Source organism: Melitaea cinxia, chromosome 21 (assembly GCF_905220565.1).
Source record: "Melitaea cinxia chromosome 21, ilMelCinx1.1, whole genome shotgun sequence".
In the NCBI taxonomy this organism is placed as follows: Eukaryota; Metazoa; Arthropoda; class Insecta; order Lepidoptera; family Nymphalidae; genus Melitaea; species Melitaea cinxia.
Genome location: NC_059414.1, coordinates 14,278,965 through 14,284,871, shown reverse-complemented (window position 1 = coordinate 14,284,871; position 5,907 = coordinate 14,278,965). Strand labels below are relative to the sequence as shown.

Genomic DNA, 5,907 nt, shown 5'->3' with positions numbered 1-5,907 from the left:
CAATCTTTATAATTTTACATATAAATAAATGTTACCAGATACTTTAGTTACAAATTAAAAATTATTACATTAATAGTGTTTTAAATGATAGACGTATTTATAGAACTAACTAGCTGACCCCGCAAACGTTGTTTTGCCATATATGTTATTAACCCCTCAATCACCCCCCCCCTCTTATAACTTAGGGATATGAAAAATAGATGTTGGCCGATTCTCAGAGCGACCCGATATGCACACAAAATTTCTTAAAAATCGGTCCAGCCGTTTCAGAGGAGTATTTTAACTAACATTGTGACACGAGAATTTTAGATATGAAATTTCAAGTCGAGAGATAAAAGCGAGAGGAAATAAAAGTAATCCTAATCAGATAATAAAAGAAATTTAGTATTAATTTTAGCCCTATGTTTTTTTATACAACTAGGTCAATAAACAAGCGTACGGCTCCCTCATGGTAAGCGATTACCAACAGAAACATCGCAAGCGCGTTGCTGACGCTACCCCTAATTCCCCCTAGGAGCTCTGCAGGCCTAGCATGCGCGCCACGACAAAATTTTGTCTACCCCTTTTCTCGTATTATCTCTCTATGTCTACAGTAGCTAACATGCGTGCACGCGATACTCTTCTCGTTACGTCAATAGAAGAGATAATCATTAAATTTTAGTGATCTGTGATATTTATCTCTACGGAAGCTAACATGACATCGTAATTTTGTCGAATTTTGTCGTTTTAGGAAGAGAAACTTCTCGTTTTCAATATTATCGACGAGAAAGACGATAAATAAAAAATAAATAAAACCGGGTGCCTATTTTTTGTATACCATGGCGTTTCCTTATTATAATTATATAATTTCGGTATACGAAGAGCGGGAAATGCGAAAAGTCGAGTGAAGTGTGCCATATAATGACACAAAAAACGTATTTGCGCCCTGTTGCTTCTTATTCTAAATAATAATAATAATAATACTTTATTTCAGACCAAAGTATAAGTCCATATTGGGTTAGTACAACAAGACAAGACAACATTCAGAATAAAAAACAAAACAAAATTATATTAAAAAAATCAATAAGTAAAAATAAAATTAAATAGAATAAAAGTAAAATCAATAATCAAAAAAAAAATTTCAATAATTCAAAAAATTTTAAAAATTAAAAAAAATAAATAAATAAAACAATGCGTGATAGAATTACAATTATCTAATGTGCGACAAGATATAAAGCACAACACGAGCATATTGTTTTGCATATATAATTAAATTCATTTACTTACGCCGTTTTATTATCCATATTAGATTTTTTAAATTAGATATACACTTTTTATCTTAACCAAAAGGCCGAGAACATTGTTAAATAAAACACTCGTTTGAAATTATACAAACGTTGGCTCATCCCGGTTTGGCACGATTGGTCAATAACCTTGTAAATTCAACTTTACGACATAAGAAATAAGAATGATATTCAGTTGTGATTATGGTTGATAATGTTTCTCTACTCGACAAGGCGAAGTCTTCGGAAGAGAATTTTGTCTCTCGTAGTGCGCATGTTAGGGTAATCGAGAAAATACTCGATGTAGACATTATCTCTCTCTCTCGTCAAGAGATATCTCGTTGTATGCATGCTAGGCCGACTGGTCACCTTACTCACCACAGGAACACAACACTGGTGGAAAGCAATATTATGTAGCTGTGATCTTCTGTAAGGTCGAGGCACTTCCCCAGTCGGGCTGCTCCAGGGTTTGAGCAGGAAATATCCTGCTGTGCCCAAACTCAAATACACTTCATAACTTTATCCTACTGTTTAAAGACAATAGTATACTAATTAAATCTGCATTACTTTGATTTTCACTATTCACCTTAATATTTACAACGAATCACGAGAAGCGCAAGAACTTTAACTACAACATATTGTAATTAATTGATCACTCAGCTCACGTGATCCGTCGAGGCCGACGGGACGCAATCATTGTATTAAATTGAGTGCAAATGTTAAATTTAAAAGTCAAAGTCAAATTAAAACCCAATTTATATTTATTAATATACTTACACATAATATGTTTAAAATTGATATTCTTATATAACTGCGCCTCGCGTTTTTATTTGTTTTTTTGTTGTTAATCTTCCGATAATTCTTTTCCAAATCGAGTTTTGGGTGAAAGATTTACAGATATATATTCAAACGTTTGCATTTATTTTTATGGGGATATAATTATATTTAAACAACAATAGTTTTATAAACATTAAACTGATGTTATATGCAGAGCGCTCGCGCACTCCGCGAGAGAGTGCATTCACCCTGCTTGTGCGTTTCTGTGTGTGTGCGTAATTATTATGTATGTATGTTACCAACTGGAGCCTGACGGCAGTGGTTTTACAAGAGGTCTATTTAAATATTTCGAAGTGTCTCGAATAAAACTACACTATCACTAGACGCCTTATAATTATAGCAATCATAATAAAATTAATGATTTTATAACTATTTAAATGACAAATAATTAAAACCGTGTTAAAAAAATTATTGATTAATTTATATAATTAATTTTGTTAAAAATAAATATGGCCCACATTTTATTTTAGTTTATCAAAGAAGCCCACAGACGAATTATGTCATAATAGATAAATTAACATAAATATGCAATAAAAAGTGCGACACTCGTTCATTTTCGAAGCCGTCAACAATTGAAGACAGTAAATACTACATCCATCGATGCATCGCACATAGATCACTGTGACATCATCACTCATCTCTGTGATATGACAGCCGTGATGATGACGTCACTCGTCAGAGGTGGTCGGTCCTCAGACTAATTAAGTTTTTATGTCGCTCGAATTGAAACTAAATTTACTTTGTCGGTTAAAAAGACACAATGTTTCGAAAGTAATGTCATTGTACCGGATTGGGGAAAACCACTTTTTACTTTATTCGTCTTATCCGGTGCGTTGTGCAAGCCTGATCTGCCTGAGTGTGTGATTCCCGATCGGAATGTCACACTACTCGGTCAAGGTAAATATCCAAATTAAAACATTTAAAAAGTTGCTTAATCTCAAAAAAGCGTAATAAATTAATTAAATTACTTAATAAATGCCGTTATATCTAGAAATAAATAAATAATTATGTTAATTTTGTACATTTTATAAAACGTATTTTAAAGTCGTAGCGAAGCGCTACAAGTGATGTGTTAGCATCATTTGATGCTACGCGTTGATGTCTAATGTATGGAGCGTTCGATACGGAAATAATTTCGAAACGCTTAGTCGAAGTTTTAATTATAGCAATTAATTTTTCAATATTCACCTATTTTCAGTTATTTTTTTTTCTTTTTTATGTCACTATGTCGGCAAACAAGCGTACGGCTCACCTGATGGTAAGCGATTACCGTAGCTTATAGACGCCTGCAACACCAGAAGCATCGCAAGCGCGTTGCCGACCCAATCCCCAATCCCCCCCAGGAGCTCTGGTTACCTTACTCACCAACAGGAACACAATACTGTTTGAAAACAGTATTATTTATCTGTGATCTTCTGTAAGGTCGAGATACTACCCCAGTCAGGCTGCTCCATATTTTGAGCAGGGAATTCCTGCTGTGCCCTACCTCATGTAAAAAATGTTTTAATATGTGACGTAAAAACAATATTTATGGAACATAAAATAAAACTACCATTTAATTTTAATAAAACTATCTACTACCGCACCACTGCTGATGCCGTGAATCATATGAAATATAGAACTGGAGTATGTCTGGAGTGTGCCAACGCCAAGCGGAGTTCCCAGGCGGTCACCCATCTAAGTACTGACTGCGCCCGACGTTGCTTAACTTCGGTGATCGGACGAGAACCAGTGTATTCAACGTGGTATGGACGTTTAAAATTCGTGACTTCGTGACGCCGTGACGCGCTGATCCGTAACAAATGTTACCCCTCATACGCCTAAAGAAGTTGGACTTCAATAAGTAAAATTAATAAAAGTTTAAAGTATTATTTACGAAACTCGACCTCAATCTTGCTCGATTTGTGTTCAATTAATTATTGTACTGCATTACAATATTGTGATCGCTAACCCTACATACGTGAACGACCCGATCTGAACATCTCAAACGCCTCAACTGGAGCGAGGCTGGTCGAGGCGAGGCCGTGGCAACACTATCCGGTCTGCGCCCTAAATCACATTTAATATAACTACGTAAACTATATGAACATAAAAATAATCATAAACCAATTTTTAATATTGTTGAATTTCCATGTGTTTTTTTTTATTCTTTATCAAAATTTTATCAGTTTCTTAACCACGATAGACATTTTTTTACATTGAAATAGTTCGAGTAAATTTAATTAACGCCTTTATTAGAATCTGATTGAACTGTTCGAATACTTGTACGCTTTGATGAAAGTCACCGTAAATTAAAACGAATCAATACTAACACCACCTGGAGGTTTACCCGCGTAGTTTACGATCTCGTGGAAACGTCGTGGTAAAATGTAGCCTCTAAGCCGGGTTGGATCCCCAGCTATCTAAAGGTTTTATGACAATTACTTCAGTAGTTGTGATTTAAAGAGTGATAAACATACATACATTCATCCATCCTCATAAATTTTTGCATTTAAAATGTTAATAGAACTTTTCAATACTTAAATCAAGTAAGCAATTTAGTTAGTCAATAATATTATGACATTACGGTTACCGTGAAACGAAAGCTTAATCTTAATAGGCCACAGCGCTGCATTCAACGCGGGCGTGGTCCTTGCAAACAAGTTCCCGGTCCGCTCACCGCTCGAACGTTTCACACTCCGGCGTAAACGAAACTCACTCAATATCATAATATCGGTGACAGTTAGGTAATTGTTGATGTATTTTTAAATTAAAATTGACAATAAATACATAATTCTGCACATTACGCTAATACGAATTATCATAAATTAAGTGTTTGACTTCTTTACATAGAAATAAAAATTTCGTGAGCTACTCGAACACAGTCTGAGCCCCTCAGAACACACCCAGCGTTACATCAACACTTCCCGCTGTCCGTTACATCAGGTCTCGCCGCGACACACATACATTGACCTAGAGTCATCGGTAAACAAACGCCGCACTATCCAAGGCATCCGTGGTATTCGTGTGTTCGAACGGCTGTCGTGCGTCGTTGTGTTTCTGTAATTCGGGAAGCGAGCTCTCGTTTATTACTCCACTGAGCAATGGTTAGGTTTCTAACTACAATTTTACTGAAAGTATTATGACATATTGATTCATCTTCATAAATAATAATTAATCGCAAATTGTGCTGCTAAGCGCAGAACTCGAGAACGGCGGGATCTATTGTAGCTGATATTTTTCTATGGTTTTTGCTTAAGGTTCTTATGGATGGAAAAATTAATAAAAGTGTAAAAAAAAACTCATGTTTGACAATTCGCAAACAGGACAGCGTCTATCAGTCAGTCAGTCAGTAATAATATTAAAATTGACATGTCAATATAACCGTCATACATTCATACATATGTTTACGAAGTAAAATCGAATGTCTTACATGTTAGTTCACTCACGTGAAAGGTAACTCGTGTATTTTTCCGTATACGTTAATGTAATAACATTCTAATAAGTTTTGTTTTATTTTCGTTTCAACAAAATAAATTGAAACATGACCCTGACTCACCGATCCGTTTTATTTGGTGTTGTTAAGTGCACGAGCTGTGTTATTATCATTTCAATCGCAGCTATTTTATAATGAAAATTTTATGTCAATATTTATTTGACCTTCACTGAGATTTATATTCAAATTACTTAAGGATTTGTGATTGGCCGAATTTTAACATTTAGATTTTTTTTATACCACTAGGTCGACAAACAAGTGTACGGCTCACCTGATGGTAAGAGATTACTGTAGCTTATAGACGCCTGCAACACCAGAAGCATCGCAAGTGCG

At 35.0% G+C, this 5,907-nt stretch overlaps 1 pseudogene; it reads right to left on the bottom strand.

Annotated features, from left to right (window-relative positions):
* Positions 1 to 3,739: 3,739 nt before the first annotated feature.
* Positions 3,740 to 3,858, bottom strand: LOC123664322 (annotated as a pseudogene).
* Positions 3,859 to 5,907: the final 2,049 nt, after the last annotated feature.